An 18,607-nucleotide genomic window follows, 5' to 3' on the forward strand; every position below is an offset into this window, starting at 1 on the left:
CCAGTCCCAGCATCTGGCAGCCAGAGGCTTAGGGACACCCAGAGCATGGGATTGTATCCCTGACCATTTTGTGTAATAGCCATTGATGGACCTTTCTAATTCTTTTTTGAACTCACTTATATTTTTGGCCTTCACAACATCCCCAGGCAATCAGTTCCACAGGTTGACTGTGTCTTGTGTAAGGAGGTACTTCCTTTTGTTTGTTTTAAACATGATGCCTATCAATTTAATTAGGTGACCTCTGGTTCTTGATTTATGTGAAGGGGTAAAAAACACTTCCTTATTCATTTTTCTCCACACCATTTATGATTTTATAGACCTCTATTATATTCCCCCCCTTAATCATCTCTTTTCCAAGCTGAACATTCCCAGTTTTTTTCATCTCTCCTTGTATGGAAGCTGTTCCAGTCCTTTAATCATTTTTGTTTCCCTTCTCTGTACCGTTTCAATTTTTAATACATCTTTTTTGAGATGGGGCAATCAGAACTGCATTCAGTAATCAAGGTGTGGGCATACTAGGGATTTACATTGTGGCATTATGATATTTTCTGTCTTATTGTCTATCCCTTTCCCAGTGGTTCCTAACATTCTGTTCACTTTTTTGACTGTCGCTGCTCACTGAGTGGAAGTTTTCAGAGAATTATCCACAATGACTCCACAATCTCTTTCACGAGTGGTAACAGTTTATTTAGATCCCATCATTTTGTATGTGTAGTTGGGATTATGTTTTCCAATATGCATAACTTTCTATTTATCAACACCAAATACCTGTCAAGTATCCGAGGGGTAGTGGTGTTAGTCTGGATCTGTAAAAGCAGCGAAGAGTCCTGTGGCACCTTATAGACTAACAGACGTATTGGAGCATGAGCTTTCATGGGTGAATACCCTCTTTGTCGGATGCATGTCACCCACAAAAGCTCATGCTCCAATACGTCTGTTAGTCTATAAGGTGCCACAGGACTCTTTACGAAATACCTGCCATTTTATTGTCTGGGCACCTGGTTTTGTGGGATTCTTTTGTAACTCTTTGCAGTATGTTTTGGATTTAACTATCTTGAGTAATTTTGTACCATCTGCAAACGTTTCCACCTCACAGTTTACCCATTTTTCCAGATCATTTATGAATACATTGAGCAGCACAGGGCCCAGTACAGATCCTTGGTGAACCTCACTATTTGCTTCTTTCTACTGTGAAAATTGACTGTTAATTTTACCCTTTATTTCCTATCTTTTAACCAGTTTACTGACCCATCAGAGGACTTTTTCTCTTATTCTCTTACTGTCTACTTTGCTTAAGACCCTTTGGTGAGAGACCTTGTCAAACACTTTCTGAAAATCCAAGCTATAGTATATCCATTTTGTGATGCTACATACTGTTTGGAAGGTGGCCATCTACAGTAATATGGTTGCCACTTTTACAAAAGTGTGATAAATCTTGTACAAAGTATGCCTTGTAAAGTATCATTGGAAAAATTATAATGTGCTGTGTATTATTATCTAGTTATAAGGTGTGTTTCAATGTAGTGTATGGAGTTATGAAATTTTGCTATGTGGTTGTAACTCAAACCAATTGCGAGTCTGGGAAATGGCCACAGGTTAGCTCTTCCAGAGTAACAAAAGATCTATAAACAAACACTCCTGCTTGTCAGTCCCAGAGACACCTCCTACATCACTTTCACACAGAAGAGGCAGGCAAAGATTTGAAATTCAAATGAAGGGCTGGTGGGAGAGCAGGTAGACTTTGGAGCTGTGTAACCCACCATGTAGCCAAAGACGACCTAACTCCATGGCACAGCCAGGATTTTTCTAGAAAAGGGGGAAAGATATAAAAGGAAAGAACAAAGATCTCTGATTACCTCTTTCCTACCTCACCTCTGGAATAATTTGACAAGGAAAATTCTGAACAAAAGTCTGAGGGCCCCAATACTATTTGGGCAAATCCAGAGAGACTGATAAAAAACTAGCAGATATAACATCCCTGCCAGCATTTTGGATTTATAAGCTTGAATTCATGTATTTACCTATCTATCTATCGCATAGAACTGGAAGGGACCTTCAAAGGTCATCAAGTCCAGCCCCCTGTCTTCGCTAACAGGACCAAGTACTGATTTTGGCCCAGATCCCTAAGTGGCCCCCTCAAGGATTGAACTCACAATCCTGGGTTTAGAAGGCCAATGCTCAAACCACTGAGCTACCCCTCCCCTGTTTCACCTGCTTTAAGCCTCTGAATAATTCTAATTTCTTTCTTAGCTAATAAACTTTAATTAGTTACTGAAGTAACTAGCTGGCAGCCTTATCTTTGGTGAGATTATGAGCATCTGGTGACCAGGGGTGAATGACTGATCCTTTGGGATTGAGAGTAACCTAATCATAGGTGCTGGAACTAGAACAGATGGGGGTGTTGCCGCACCCCGGCTTAAAGTGGTCTTCATCATACCCAGGGTTTACAGTTTGGTTCAGTGGCTCTCAGCATCCCCACTATGAAAATTGTTCCAGCACTCTTGAACCTAATGTGTAGTGATTTCTGGTTTTAATAACCTTTCATCACAGTAGTCCAGTGGGGCTGGGTGGTAAATGAGACTGGAGCGCTAAAGGGACAGTCAATGGCTTTACGGTGAGCTAGTAAAGTGACCCAGGAGCACACAAATACTGTTGGCTTGGTTAAATCTAACTATAGAATATACCACTAGTTTGGGAGTGTTTGTCCAGTTTAGACAGTCTCCTTGTCAAGTGCTGGAAATGGGCCATTTTCATCACCACTACAAACAGTTCTTTTTCTCTATTGCTGACAACAGCTCACCTTAACTGATCACTCTCCTTATAGTGTGTATGGTAACACTCATTGTTTCACGTTCGCTGTGTGTGTGTGTGTGTGTGTGTGTGTGTGTGTGTATTATATATCTTCCTTCTGTATTTTCCACTGCATGCATCCGATGAAGTGAGCTGTAGCCCACGAAAGCTTATGCTACAATAAATTTGTTAGTCTCTAAGGTGCCACGAGTACTCCTTTCTGTGACCTTAATACTGCCACTCACAGTGTGACCTCCATTAGACCCCTGTGACACACTTCATCACCCTTGTCCACAGGTTCATTGACACTCTCAAAGAATTTTAGTAGCTTGGTGAAGCATGATTTCCCTTTACAAAAGCCATGTTGACTCTTCCCCAACAAAATGTGTTCATCTTTGTGTCTGATAATTCTGTTCTTTATTATAGTTTCAATCAATTTTCCTGGTACTAAAGTTAGGCTCATCAGCCTGAAATTGCAAGGATCACCTCCGGAGCCTTTTTTAAAAATCAGTGTCACATTAGCTATCCTGCAGTCATCTGGTACAGAAACCGATTTAAGTGTCACATACTCCAGTTAGTAGTTCTGCAATTTCATATTTGAGTTCCTTCAGAACTCTTGGGTGAATCCCATCTGGTCCTGGGAACTCATTACTGATAAATTAAACAATTTGTTTCAAAACCTCCTCTAGTGATGCCTCAATCTGGGACAGTTCCTCAGATCTGTCACCTAAAGAGAATGGCTCAGGTGTGAGAATTTCCCTCACATCCTCTGCACTAAAGAGGATGCAAAGAATTAATTTAGCTTCTCCTCAGTGGCCTGGTCTTCCTTGAAAGATGGCCCTATAATTAAGGCACTGGACTGGAAGGCAGGAGAATTGAGTTCTATTCCTGGATTTGATGAAGACTTCCTGTGTGGCCTTGGGCTAGTTCCCTGCAGTATTTTAGCTTCCCCAGCTGTAAAATGGGCATTAATATACTTCTCATCCTCACAAAGGCATTATGAGGGTAAATGCACTGATTGTTTGTGGGACAAATACTAAAGGTGGTGAGCATCACAGAAAAACCTCTAAGTAATTAAATCAATAAACAAATGTTATTCTTTTGATTTATCTTACTCTATTTTCAAAGCCACATACTCCAACATGACACCATTACTGTGTATTATGAGGAAGTGTTCTGCATCAGTAACCTGGTGCAGAGGCACACAGTCTCCATGCAAAGGCCTCCTGCAGATCTTGTGGGATACACAGGGCTTGATCAACAAATCCCCTGCTTGTTTTACAGGGACAAACTCCTCTTGCTCTGATGGCACAATCTGGGGAAATCTTTGTGAGGGAAGAGTTAAAACAAAGCTTTAATAAATAAATAAATAAATAAATGCTACAAGCTACCTCGAGGAGGCAATCTGATGCCCTCAGAAATCACTGTGAAGTTTCTCCAAGGTTTCCAGTATAATACAGTCCAGCTTTCCACCAAGAGGGTATAATTAAGAATAACGAGTTAAACTGAAAAAATGAAAATTGAAAATGAACGTCCATGAATATTTCTAACAGACAGGTCCATTAAACCTGGTCCATTAAAACATTAAACCATTAAAACAGGTCCATTTTTCAGGTATCTAAAAGGGTGTCATCAGGAGGAGGGAGAAAACTTGTTCACCTTAGCCTCTAATGATAGAACAAGAAGCAATGGGCTTAAACTGCAGCAAGGGAGATTTAGGTTGGACATTAGGAAAAAGTTTTTAACTGTCAGGGTAGTTAAACACTGGAATAGATTGCCTAGGGAAGTTGTGGAATCTCCATCTCTGGAGATATTTAAGAGTAGGTTAGATAAATGTCTATTAGGGATTGTCTAGACAATATTTAGTCCTGCCATGAGGGCAGGGGACTGGACTCGATGACCTCTCGAGGTCCCTTCCAGTCCTAGAGTCTATGAATCTATGAATCTATAAACTGTGAAACAGTTTCCTACAGCAACTGATGAAAGCTTCATTGCCTGATTTACAATTAGACTGGAAAAGTACCATAGAATATACCACAGGGAAATATCCTGCATTGTCAGGGATGAATAATATGACCCAACAGGTTTTTTTTCCATCTCTAATTTATAGGATTCTATGATTTCCTTACTTTACCTCTTAGTTTCATAGATTCATATATTCTAACGCCAGATTGGCTAGTCCAACCTCCTATATAACATGGGCCATAGGACTTCCCCCAAACAATTCCTTTTCAGCTCGAGCATATATTTTCAAAAGCATCCAATTTTGATTTAAAAATTGCTAGTCATGGGGAATCCACCAAAACCCTGGATAAATTACTCCAGTGGGTAATTACTCTCGCTGTTAGAAATGTACAACCTATTTCTGTCTGAATTGTCTAGCTTCAACTTCCAGCCACTAGCTCTTGTACAACTTTGTCTGCTAGCTTGAAGAGCCCATTATCAAATATTTGTTCCTCATATCTGTACTTAAAGACAGTAATCAAGTCACATCTTCTTCATTTTCTAATCCTTCAATCATTTTCATGGATCTTCTCTGAACACTCTCCAATTTATCAATCTCCTTCTTGAACTGTGACACCAGAACTGAACACAATATTTCAGCAGTGACCACACAATTGCCAAATAAAGAGGCAAAATACCTTCTCTGCTCCTACTTGAGATTCCCCTGTTTATGCATCCACGGATCACATCAGCTCTTTTGGCCACAATATAGTGCTAGTCCTGGGTTTTCTGTGGCAAAGCAAAACAATATGTAAATACAACACTGGCCTGCTCAAAGACATCAAAACCTACCAGTGCGTAAAAACGCAATTACCATGGAGCTGAATCTGACCCAGGAACTATAAAAAAAACAGAAGTTAACCAAATGTTGGTTGAGCATTCTACCACAGAGCACCCACGAAATAATGCAATCACACACACTGCCATCCCAAATTTGGCAAAATACCCAACAAGTTTGCTTAGAGCTTGCATTTTAACATTATTTCCGATTTTTAAGAAAACATGAATCAGTATTGTTCCTCACATAAATTAGGGTGTTGTGCCAAGGCTTGTAAGTGTCCAAGGTAACAAAAGTGCAACTCAGGCCATTATACAGAATTAATTATAAAAGGAAGCCAAAGCCGGAAATAGAAAGAACAGTACGAATTGCATTGTTCATGTTTAAAAAAACTTGTTTCAAGGCTTCTGGCAAACAGGGTTGGCGTAACAAGGAACTCATAGACTCATAGGTCAGAAGGGACCAATATGATCATCTAGTCTGACCTCCTGCACAAGGCAGGCCACAGAACCCCACCCATCCAATTTTATAACAACCCCTAACTCAGGACCGAGTTATTGAAATCCTCAAAATTGGTTTGAAGACCTCAAGCTGCAGAGAATCCACCAGCAAGCGACCCGTGCCCCACGCTGCAAGGGAATGCGAAAAACCTCCAGGGCCCCTGCCAATCCGCCCTGGAGGAAAATTCCTTCCCGACCCCAAATATGGCGATCAGCTAAGCATGAGCATGTGGACAAGATCAGCATGAGCATGTGGACAAGACTCACTAGCCAGCACCCAAGAAGGGATTCTCTGCAGTAACTCAGTTCCCATCCCATCCAACATCTCCTCGCAGACCATTGAGCAGACCTATCTGGTGGTAATCCAAGATCAATTGCCCAAATTAACGATCCTATCATAACATCCCCTCCATATACTTATCAAGCTTTGTCTTAAAGCCAGAAAAGTCTTTTGCCCCTACTACTTCCCTCGGAAGGCTGTTCCAGAACTTCACTCCCCTAATGGTTAGAAACCTTCGTCTAATTTCAAGTCTAAACTTCCTAATATCCAGTTTATACCCATTCATCCTCATGCCTACATTAGTACTAAGCTTAAATAATTCCTCTCCCTCCCTAATGTTAACTCCCCTGATATATTTATATAGAGCAAGCATATCCCCCTGCAGCCTTCTTTTGGCCAGGCTAAACAAGCCAAGCTCTTTGAGTCTCCTTTCATAAGGCAGGTTTTCCATTCCTCGGATCATCCTTGTAGCCCGTCTCTGAACCTGTTCCAGTTTGAATTCATCCTTCTTGAACATGGGACACCAGAACTGCACACAGTATTCCAGATGGGGTCTCACCAACACCTTATATAATGGTACTAACACCTCCTTATCCTTGCAGGAAATACCCCGCCTGATGCATCCCAAAATCGCATTTGCTTTTTTAACAGCCGTATCACATTGGCGACTCATAGTCATCCTGCTATCAACCAGTACCCCAATGTCCTTCTCCTCCTCCGTCGCTTTCAACTGATGCGCCCCCAACGTATATCCAAAATTCTTATTATTAATTCCTAAGTGCATGACCTTGCACTTTTCACTATTGTATTTCATCTTATTTCTATTACTCCAGTTTACAAGGTGGTTCAGATCTTCCTGAATAGTATCCCTGTCCTTCTCCGTGTTAGCAATACCCCCCAGCTTCGTGTCATCCGCAAACTTTATTAGCACATTCCCGCTCTTTGTGCCAAGGTCAGTAATAAAAAGGTTAAATAAGATTGGTCCCAAAACTGATCCTTGAGGGACTCCACTAGTGACCTCCATCCAGCCTGACAGTTCACCTTTCAATACGACCCGCTGGAGTCTCCCCTTTAACCAGTTCCTTATCCACCTTACAACTTTCATATTCATCCCCATCTTTTCCAATTTAACTAACAGTTCCCCATGCGGAACCGTGTCGAACGCCTTACTAAAATCTAGGTAAATTATATCTACCGCATTTCCTTTATCTAAGTAATCCGTCACCTTCTCAAAGAAGGAGATCAGATTGGTTTGCAATTCGTCCCAATTACCATTGACCTCTATGTCCTTAACTACTTTCTCCCTTAAAATTTTTTCCAAGACCTTACATACTACAGACGTCAAGCTAACAGGCCTATAATTACCCGGATCACTTTTATTCCCTTTCTTAAAAATAGGAACTACATTAGCAATCCTCCAGTCATACGGCACAACCCCCGAGTTTATCGATTGCTTAAAAATTCCCGCTAACGGGCTCGCAATTTCACGCACCAGTTCCTTTAATATCCTCGGATGGAGATTGTCCGGGCCCTCCGACTTCGTCCCATCGAGCTGTTCAAGTACGGCCTCTACCTCAGTTGCGGTAATATCCACTTCCATATCCTCATTCCCGTTTATCATCCCTCCATCATCGCTAGATTCCTCACTAGTCTTATTAAAGACTGAGGCAAAGTACTTGTTTAGATGTTGGGCCATGCCTAGGTTATCCTTAACCTCCATTCCATCCTTACTGTATAGCGGCCCCACTTCTTCTTTCTTTGTTTTCTTCTTATTTATGTGGCTGTAGAACCTTTTACTATTGGTTTTGATTCCCTTTGCAAGGTCCAGTTCAATGCGGCTTTTAGCCTTCCTCACTTTATCCCTACACGTTCTGACCTCACCAAGGTAGCTTTCCTTACTGATCCTGCCTTTCTTCCACTCCCTGTAAGCTATCTGCTTTTGTCTAATCCCCTCTCTGAGTTGCTTGCTCATCCAGCTTGGCCTACAACTCCTGCCCATGGTTTTTTTCCCCTTTCTTGGGATGCAGGCTTCTGACAGTCTCCGCAGCTGCGACTTAAAGTAATTCCAGGCCTCCTCCGCATTTAAATCCACTAATTCCTCCGTCCAATCCACTTCTCTAACTAATTTCCTTAACTCTTTAAAATTAGCCCTCCGGAAGTCGAAAACCCTAATCCCGGATCTACATTTGTTTATCGTTCCATCTAGTTTGAACTGAATCAGCTCATGATCACTCGAACCAAGGTTGTCTCCTACCACCATTTCTTCTACGAGGTCCTCACTGCTCACCAACACCAAATCTAAAATGGCATCCCCTCTTGTAGGTACTAGATTCTAGATATGGGAGGAAACTTTTATAGTTGAAATCACCAAAATGTGTTCTGATTGGTTAATTTTAATGAGATGAGGTCACTACCCCTATTTGAACCAGCTTTATCTCAGGGGGCAGGGGGTGTGTCATAAACAGATAAGTAAGAGTTAATAGAACAGAAGTACTTCATATCTCTTTTGCCTGTAAAGGGTTAACAACATCAGTGAGCCAGGCTGTCCCCTGACCAGAGGACCAATCAGGGGACAGGATACTTTCAAATCTTGAGGGAGGGAAGTTTGTGTATGTGCTGTTAGATTTTGGTTGTTGTTCACTCTGGGGGCTCAGAGGGACCAGACGTGCAACCAGGTTTCTCTCCAATCTCTCCGATACAGGCTCTTATAAGTTCAGAATAGTGAGTACTAGGTAGATAAAGTGAGTCAGGCTTATGGTTGTTTTCTTTATTTGCAAATGTGTATTTGGCTGGAAGGAGTTCAAATGTGTATTTTGCTGAAAGGATTTTAATTTGTACTTGTATACTTAGGCTGGGAGGGTATTCCCAGTGTCTATAGCTGAAAGACCCTGTACCTATTCCATTTTAAATTTACAAAGATAATTTTTACTGTTTTTTCTTTTTTTAATTAAAAGCTTTTCTTGTTTAAGAAACTGATTGTTTTTTTTATTCTGGTGAGACTCCAGGGGACTGCGTCTGGATTCACCAGGGAATTGGTGGGGAGAAAGGAGGGAAGGGGGAGAGAGAGGTTAATTTTCTCTCTGTGTTAGGATTACTTTCTCTCTCAGAGAGAGTCTGGGAGGGGGAGAGAGGAGGGGGGGGAAGGTGAATTTTCCTCTCTGTTTTAAGATTCAGGGAGTTTGAATCACAGTGATCTTCCAGGGTAACCCAGGGAGGGGAAGTCTGGGAGAGGCAACGGTGAGGGAAAGGGTTTACTTTCCTTGTGTTAAGATCCAGAGGGTCTGGGTCTTGGGGGTCCCCAGGCAAGGTTTTGGGGGGGCCAAAGTATACCAGGCACTGGAATTCCTGGTTGGTGGCAGCGCTACAAGTACCAAGCTGGTAATTGAGCTTAGAGGAATTCATGCTGGTACCCATCTTTCGGATGCTAAGGTTCTGAGTGGGGAATTATACCATGACAGGGTGTCACTAAAAGAGCCAAGGGAATGGCAGCATGGGAAGGGGCATGTTTCACCATCATGGCTGCTCCTCCTCCCACTGTCTCCTGGGACCTGTGATCCACCATGACACCACTGAGCCTTCATCATCCTGATATTGAAAGTTGACCTACCCAGAATGAGCGTGAGAGAGGGAACCAAATCACACCCAATATCAACCAGCTTCAGCTACATCCTGGACTTCTAAAATGGAAATTGGAGGTTCCGGCTGTCACCCTGTCCTAGGGTTGCCACATTTGGTTAAATGTATTCCCGGAGGTTTCATCACATGACATAATCTTTTTAATTAAAGATTAATCTTTAATTCCTGGAGACTCTAGAACAATCCTGGAGGGGTGGCAACTCTACCCTCTCTTTAGTGTGTCATTTTCCTTCTCTACCTTATTTCTCCTCTGGACTTGTCTACGTGGCACAGATTTGTAAAGTGCTCTAGCGCATTGTGCTCCAACTGCTCTTGGTCCACAGAAACAAGGTTCTTTTTAGAGCAGGCCAGCAGGGTCTACATGTGGCAGTTAGAGTATAGCACGTTAATGCGCTTTACAAATCACACCCCTGTGGTGCACTTTGCAGTGCTGTGTAGACAAGCCCCCTGTCCTAACTTCCTCTTTGTCTTATGTCTAACAGGAGCCTGGCTTCAGTGGCCAAATTGTCTCCATCCTTTGCAACATCACTGTGAGCTTGTGACCAGAATCCAAGCTAAAAGCGATGCCTTAAATAGCCTGTGACCAGTAAAAGTCTGCTAGATCTCAGAGAGAGGCTGATGGGCTGTGCCTACAATTTTGTAGCAGCGAAGTTGCAACTGAGAGCAAATATCAGCGACAGGGGCTGCATTCTTTTCCTTCTCTTGAGCTGCATGCCCTGTTTTGTCTTAAAAAAACCTCCATGATCAGACTTCAACAACAACAGGTCAAAAACATCTAAACCACTTTCTCCTCTTTCCTAAAAGGACACTTTACACCTGCTAAAAAAGGTCAAACTTTTTTTCCCCCTTATACAAGACTCTATCCACTAGAGGGGAAAGCAATAAGAGATTGTATTAATATTTTATTCTTTCTTGGGCTCAAAATGGCTCCTTACGGTAAAATACTGGTTTGAGCCAGACATAAAGGTTACATGCTATGTAAATATTTCTGACACTAGTCTACCAATCGTGATCAGTCACACCCTTACTATCATAATTCATAAATTTTTAAGGTCAGAATAATCCATTGCAAGCAATCAGTCTGATCTCCTGCATAACGTAGGCTGGACAATTCACCCAGAAATTCTTGCTGTGAAAGGAATTATTCTTTCATTCTAGTTAAGTGAACAAAATTGAACTCAGTGACTTAGGCAAAACTAAATCACTGGCTTGATTTTTGTTTACACTAAGGCTCCTCTACATCAATCTGATGGTTCCTTTAAATTGCCAGAGAGGTGTAAAAAGAGACCTTAGTGTAAATGAGAACCAGACTCCCTGTCTTTCAAGGAAAGCACATCATGCATTGCATTGATTTTTAATTCTTTAGTTTTTTAAAATGAAGGTCACTAGTCATAACATGATTCTCTGATGTGCATAAACTGAGACAAAAACCAAAACAAACTTTAAAAACAGACTCCAAAGAGAGACTGCTGAACTTGAATTAATATGGAAATTAAACCTAAGTTAATTGTATCTAAACAGAGACTGAGAATGGTTGGGTCATTACACTAATTGAATCTATTTCCCCATGTTAAGTTCTCCTCACACCTTCTATGGGTCATCTCAATTATCACGTCAAAGGTTTTTTTTCTCCTGCTGATGATAGCTCATCTCAATTGATTAGACTCTTCCTGTTAGTATGCATACTTCCACCTTTTCATGTTCTCTGTATGTATAAATATCTCCTGTCTGTGTGTTCCATTCTATGCATCCGAAGAAGTGAGCTATAGCCCACGAAAGTTTATGCTGAAATAAATGTGTTAGTCTCTAAGGTGCCACAAATACTCCTGTTCTTTTTGCGGATACAGACTAATACGGCTGCTACTCTGAAACCTGAGACAAGGATGAAACTCCCAAACATGTGACCTAAGGGTATGGCTACACTTACAGTTTTGCAGCGCTGGTAGTTACAGCTGTGTTAGTACAGCTGTGTAGGGCCAGCGCTGCAGAGTGGCCACACTTACAGCAACCAGCGCTGCAGTGTGGCCACATTTACAGCACTTGCAGCGCTGTTGGGAGTGGTGCATTGTGGACAGCTATCCCACAGAGCACCTCGTCCCATTTTGGCGCTGTGGCTTGTGGGAAAGGGAAGGAAGTGTGCGGGTCTTTCCGCTTCCTGTTCCAACGCCCCGTGGTGCTTTGCTACACATTCCGAGCAGTTTGGCGGCATTGTGATTCTACAGCGCTTTTTCTGCGGTTTTTGTTATAAATGGAGCCTGAGCTGCTGACGACCTTGCTGATGAATGTTGCCAGCACATCACGCATGGCAGTGGAGCTATTCCTTCAGCTGCAAAGTGAGAGTGACAGTGAGGAGTCAGACGATGATATGGAATCGCCTGACAGTGAAGACACTAAATTGCTTGTGGCAGCAACAGATGTGCTCAGCACCGTGGAACGGCGCCTTTGGGCTCGGGAAACCAGCACTGAGTGGTGGGATCACATCGTCCTGCAAGCCTGGGATGACGAGCAGTGGCTGCAGAACTTTCGGATGAGAAAAGCCACTTTCATGGCACTGTGTGCTGAGCTCGCCCCTACCCTGCAGCGCAGGGACACGAGATTGAGAGCTGCCCTGCCAGTGGAGAAGCGGGTGGCTATTGCAATCTGGAAGCTGGCAACTCCAGACTGCTTCCGATCGGTGGCGAACCAGTTTGGAGTGGGAAAGTCCACCGTTGGAATGGTGCTGATGCAAGTCTGCACAGCCATTAATCGCACCCTGCTAAGAAGAACTGTGACTCTGGGGAACGTGCAGGACATTGTGGATGGCTTTGCAGAAATGGGTTTCCCTAACTGTGGAGGGGTAATAGATGGGACGCATATTCCTATTCTGTCACCACCCCACCTGGCATCAGAGTACGTTAATCGCAAGGGGTATTTCTCCATGGTTCTGCAAGCGCTTGTGGATCACCGTGGGCGTTTCACTGACATTTACTCAGGATGGCCTGGAAAGGTGCACGATGCACGCATCTTTCGGAACAGTTCCCTGTTCAGGAGGCTGAGGGCCGGGACTTTTTTCCCAGACCGCAAGATTACAGTAGGGGATGTCGAAATGCCCACTGTGATCCTTGGAGACCCCGCTTACCCCTTACTGCCATGGCTCATGAAACCATATACAGGGAAGCTTGACAGGAGCAAGGACCGGTTCAACTACAGGCTGAGCCGGTGCAGAATGACTGTGGAGTGTGCTTTTGGCCGTTTGAAAGCCCGCTGGCGCTGTCTTTATGGGAAGCTAGATTTGGGGGAAAGCAGCATCTCCGCTGTTATATCCGCGTGCTGTACCCTCCATAATATTTGTGAAGGGAAGGGTGAAAGATTCAGTGAGGAATGGACCTCCGAGGTTCGACGCCTAGAGGATGAGTTTGCTCAGCCAGAAAGCAGGGCTACTAGGGAGGCCAAGGAAAGGGCTTCAAGGATTAGGGATGCTTTAAGGGAGCAATTTGATGCTGAGAGCCAACAGTAATGTTTGGTGCATTTGATGTGCTTTGCTGTACCTTGGGGTACAATATTTACCACTTCCAGCAATAAAATAACGTAGTGAAAAAGAAAAAAAATCCTTTATTCAACATACAGTACATAAAAGGCAAGGGGGTTGGGGTGGTGGACTGTACATTCACAAGTTTGAATATGTCCTATTTTGATCACTATTCAATGTCTGCTGCACTTCAGGATTACTATGCTGCAGGGTAATGGGGGTGGAGTGAACAGGGTAAGAATTATAGTTATCAGGGCTGGTAGGTGATCGTACAGGTGTTGGGGGCATCTGGGGGTAATAAGAAACTGGCTGCTGGAGAAAGTTGTTTTGTGGAAATACTGGGGAACAAGAAAGAGGGCTTTGGGAGGGCTGTGGGTTACAACGGTACATATTTGTCTGCATGGCTACGAGAGACTCGAAAGACTCAGTTTGGCGAGCCAGGAGGCTTATCATCTGCTTTGAGGTTTTTTTGGCAGACAATTCCTTTCTCCTGCTTTGTTTGCCTCCATTCATGTACACTCTGTCTCCATTCATACATTTTCTCTCTCCATTCCTGTGTCTTCCTACTTTCTCTGTTGTAGTGACTCATAACAGATTTGATCAATTCCTCTTTTGATTTTCTGGGATTTCGTCTCAAGTTCTGCAGTCTTTTTGAGGCCAGTGATCCGGCTGCATTAGTCAAGGTCACTAGAAAAAATAGAGATAGATCCATGTAATACACAGAGGCTACATTGTTTATTATCACACATTGAAGGACTTTTTAGACTTTTGGTAGCATCCTTCTCACATACCTCACATAACACAGAGAGGGCAGGGAAGCTAAGTCATGGCAAGCAATGGGATGAGTGTTTTTCCCCCAATTTCCCATTGGGAGTGGGAATTGACCAATGGGTCACTGGGGTTTATCTGCAATGGGTACAGGAGGTAGCTGGTGTCCTGAAGAGGGGACAGTAGTGAACAGGAAGGTGGTGAGCTACTAGTGGGGGGAGGGTTGGGCTTTGGTCCGCGTTCACGCCGTCCTGCTGGTGAGGGGGGGTGGGACGCACCGCGGTGCTGGATGCCTGCTTGGAGGGGGGTGCATAACACCGGAGCACACCGCGTGGCTGGCTACGTGCTGGGAGGGGGGGGTGGGGAACACCGGAGCGCACCACGGTGCTGGATGCCTGCTTGGAGGGGGGTGCATAACACCGGAGCACACCGCGTGGCTGGCTACGTGCTGGGGGGGGGGTTAACAACAGAGCACAATGGGCTGGGGAAACGCGAACCTGGCGCCCTGCACTCAAGTATCCCTAAATTCTGAACAGGGTTTCCTACTGCCAGACATATCACTGCTGCGTGTTACCTGGGAAGAGAGGGAGGGTCTTCTACAGCAATGTGGATACCGCCCTGGCCCCTATGCAGCTTGCCTGTGTGCAGCCATGGTCCCCCCACCCCTCGCTGCACAGTGCATCGGACGAGTTAGCCTGACCGGGACAAGGACCACGGTGGCTCTCCTGATCAACTTGAGAAAGCAAATTGCAAACGCTCTTGCTGCAACTTTTCAAGAGATTACCGAGGCAGATTACAGAGACGTGATAGAGCAAATCAATGGGCTATTCCACGTTTAGGCATGCATGCAGGCAGCCATAAACAAAACCCTCCTCTCCCAAAACATAAAAATCTACTTACCCCGAGCACGATCCTCAGTTTCTTCCTCACCATCAACTTCCTGCTGCTGCGACTGGCTAGCCTCCTCCTGGCTTGAGAAGAGCTCCTGGCTGCATGTGTACTGGGACTCCGGGGTGTCTCCCTCCATGCCAGTAGCCTCACTGTCGCCGTCCTCTACAACCTCCCCCACTTCTCCCTGCTCTGAACTCTCCTTCGTGCTCCTAGGATTGGCAGTGGTGTCACACCCAAGTACGGCATCCAGCTCCTGGTAAAAACGGCAGGTCGTGGGGGCAGCTCCTGAGCGGCGATTTCCTCACGAGCTTTGCAGTAAGCACTCCTCAGCTCTTTTATTTTGACCCTGCACTGCAACGCATCCCGTTCATGGCCCCTTCTCATCGAGGACTGCGATATCTGCCCATAGGTATCATAATTTCTCCTTCTGGAGCGCAGCTGTGCTTGCACAGCCTCCTCTCCCCAAACACTTATGAGGTCCTGCAGCTCTGCATTGGTCCATGCTGGGGCTCGTTTGGTGCGTGGAGGCATGGTCGCTGATTGATTGATTGATTAATTGCACTCCACACCTGGCTGAGCAAACAGGAAGGGGATTTTTAAAATTCCCGGGGCATTTAAACGAGGGGTCAGGTGAGCCCAGGGCAGTGGAGTTTGCATGATTACCAGAGAGGCTTCTAAGGTATGCTGGGATAGCTGCTTATGCCACGGAGGTCAATAAAAACGCTGGTGGGTGTCTACACTTGCTGACCAGCACTGGATCACCAGCGCTGGATCCTCTACACCCGAGGCTCGACCGGGTGTACAGCCAGCGCTGCAACCAGGGAGTTGCAGCGCTGGCCGTGCTGTGCAAGTGTGTACACATCCTAAGTTGCAGCGCTGTAACCCCCTCACCAGCGCTGAAACTCTGTAGTGTAGCCAAGGCCTTAATCACAATGTGAATCTTAATCCTCAGAAGCAAAAGCCTAAAGTGCTAATCCATTGAACTCTTATCCCCCAGGATTGATCTCAAGCACCCTATTGTTTTTAAACACAAGCTCCCAAACTGCTGAGCTCCTAGGCTCTTGGAGTGGTTGATAGAAACTGGATTGCAACTGATGTAAATGTTACAAGTATCAGAGGGGTAGCCGTGTTAGTCTGGATCTGTAAAAGCAGCAGAGAATCCTGTGGCACCTTATAGACTAACAGACGTTTTGGAGCATGAGCTTTCGTGGGTGAATACCCACTTCTTCAGATGCATGTGGTGGAAATTTCCAGGGGCAGGTATATATATGCTAGCAAGCAAGCTAGAGATAACCAGGTCAGTTCAATCAGGGAGGATGAGGCCCTGTTCTAGCAGTTGAGGTGTGAAAACCAAGAGAGGAGAAACTGGTTCTGTAGTTGGCAAGCCATGTAAATGTTACAGACTCACTATTCCCAATAGGAGTTGCTTTACAAAGCATGGTAGGAAGTGATGGGCAAGTCAGGTTGATAATATAATTGAAACAGGTTAAACAAAAGTTCAGTATCCAACCACAAATCAGGGCAACCTCTCTACAATTTTTATAGCCTCTTCTTTACCTGCATATTTTTAATCCACAGGCTGCAGGAATTTATCATCCCTTACTGCAGGTTCAAGGTCTCATTCCTAAATCACTCCCATTAAGAAAACCAATGAAGAATGTGAAGGAGACTTGAAACCCTATAGTAATCCTTGTCCCCTGGAGGGGGTCTATTTATCCCACCTGTCATGTGGTTCCTCATGAGCAACTTTCTCATCAATTCATAGATTTTTAAGGCCAAAAAGAGTCATTGTGATCATCTAGTCTGACTTGTGTAACACAGCCACAGGATTTCACCTAGGCACAGTTCCAAGCAGTGCAAAGTACAATGAACATGAAGTACTGCTACACTCCCGTTGAGCACTGAGTGCTGCTCAGATGTGCACAGCAGGCCTGGCATGCTAGGAGAAAGGTGGACCTGGGTACAGAAAACAGAGACACTGTCAGTGTGAAATGAATTGCAATCGTTTGCTCCTTTCCTAAACATGAATAAAAACCTGAAGTAAGGAAGGCTCTTTTGGTGCTTAACAAATAATAATATTGAGATGGCATAAAGCAAAGCAGCTCCACCGTGCATCATGGGGATTGCACACTACAAAGAGCATCTGGAAGAAAATGACCTGTGACTGCCTAGTGGGTGCTAGGTGGAACTAACATGCATCATTCCATGATGATGTGCAAGGGCTGCCCAATATCCAGGCAGCATATTGGGTCTGTCCCCTTTTTCTGGGTTGGGCATGGAGCACTTCAGGTAATCGTGCCTACATCTGCCCAATGAGCTTGATCCTGCAAGGTTCTAAGCACTCTGGGTCCAATACAGCAAAGCACTTAGGGCCAGATTTTTAAAGGTATTTAGGAACCTGCCCAGTGATTTCAGTGGAAGTTGGGCACCTACATACCTTTAAAAACTCTGTCCCCCCTCAAAGCAGACAGTGGTCCAGAGACAACATGTAGCATTTTCTAGGAGCGACTGCCTGCCTGTAGTAGTTCCCTGATACTGTAGACTCAGAAAGTGAGTCCCCCTCATTAGCAGTGGGTGTAAGATATATTACAGAATTGCTCATTCAAATCATATGTAGCTATTTTTAAAACAGGAAACACCTAATAGCTTGTTATTTTATGGGATATAAGCTTCTCCCAAATTCTTTTGATAGGATAATACTTCATGGTACTGGTTTTCACTTGGTGCTGTGATGTTACAGAGCTACATTTGGAAGCAGACCACAACAGCAAAGTGCAGTATAATTTAGATGATATTTCAAAGGAAAGGTGACCATATGCTTTTTCTGTTCATGAGTACCAGGGCCATCCTCCCAAGAGGTCCTGGACAATTCTTACCCACATGTATTCAGCTCAGAAATGACATGCTACCTGTAAGCCAGGACTCCAGACCTAAGGATGGTTCAAATGTGGGGCTGTCAAACCTATCATTTCTTTTTGAAGCACTACTTCATCCTCTCCCTCCTCCACATGCATGTAACTCACTTCCTCATCCCTTTTTCGGCCTATCTTGAGTAAGAAGCCATTTTAAAGAAAACAGTCTGAGTAGGTGTAATGACACTATACTGCAATGAGTAAATATAACAGAACACTATTAATTGGTAAGTAGTATTTCCTCACTCAGAGACAAAGATCAGTCATTGAAAACTGATTATTCCTTTTTGCTTCAGTATAGGGACTCTGACTGTACCCCATTCAAACTTTCTACAAGAAGCAACTGCTACAGCATTACACTGATGCTAAACTCTATGTATCTCTTACAAGAAGCAATGGGCTTAAACTGCAGCAAGGGAGATTTAGATTGGACATTAGGAAAAAGTTCCTAACTGTCAGGGTAGTTAAACACTGGAATAGATTGCCTAGGGAAGTTGTGGAATCTCCATCTCTGGAGATATTTAAGAGTAGGTTAGATAA

At 44.1% G+C, this 18,607-nt stretch overlaps 1 protein-coding gene across 3 annotated transcripts in view; it reads right to left on the reverse strand.

Annotated features, from left to right (window-relative positions):
• TMCC3 (transmembrane and coiled-coil domain family 3) overlaps window positions 1–18,607 on the reverse strand; it is a 248,014-nt gene that overhangs the window by 141,725 nt on the left and 87,682 nt on the right. Inside the window, exon 1 of one of the 3 annotated variants that reach the window (XM_050935609.1) lies at window positions 5,433–5,472. The exons of the other annotated variants lie outside the window; for them this stretch is intronic. The gene's annotated coding sequence lies outside the window, so the exon portion shown is untranslated. Of the gene's footprint in view, window positions 1–5,432; window positions 5,473–18,607 lie in introns of those variants that run through there. 3 annotated transcript variants of the gene reach the window in all.

Source organism: Gopherus flavomarginatus, chromosome 1 (assembly GCF_025201925.1).
Source record: "Gopherus flavomarginatus isolate rGopFla2 chromosome 1, rGopFla2.mat.asm, whole genome shotgun sequence".
Classification (NCBI taxonomy): Eukaryota; Metazoa; Chordata; order Testudines; family Testudinidae; genus Gopherus; species Gopherus flavomarginatus.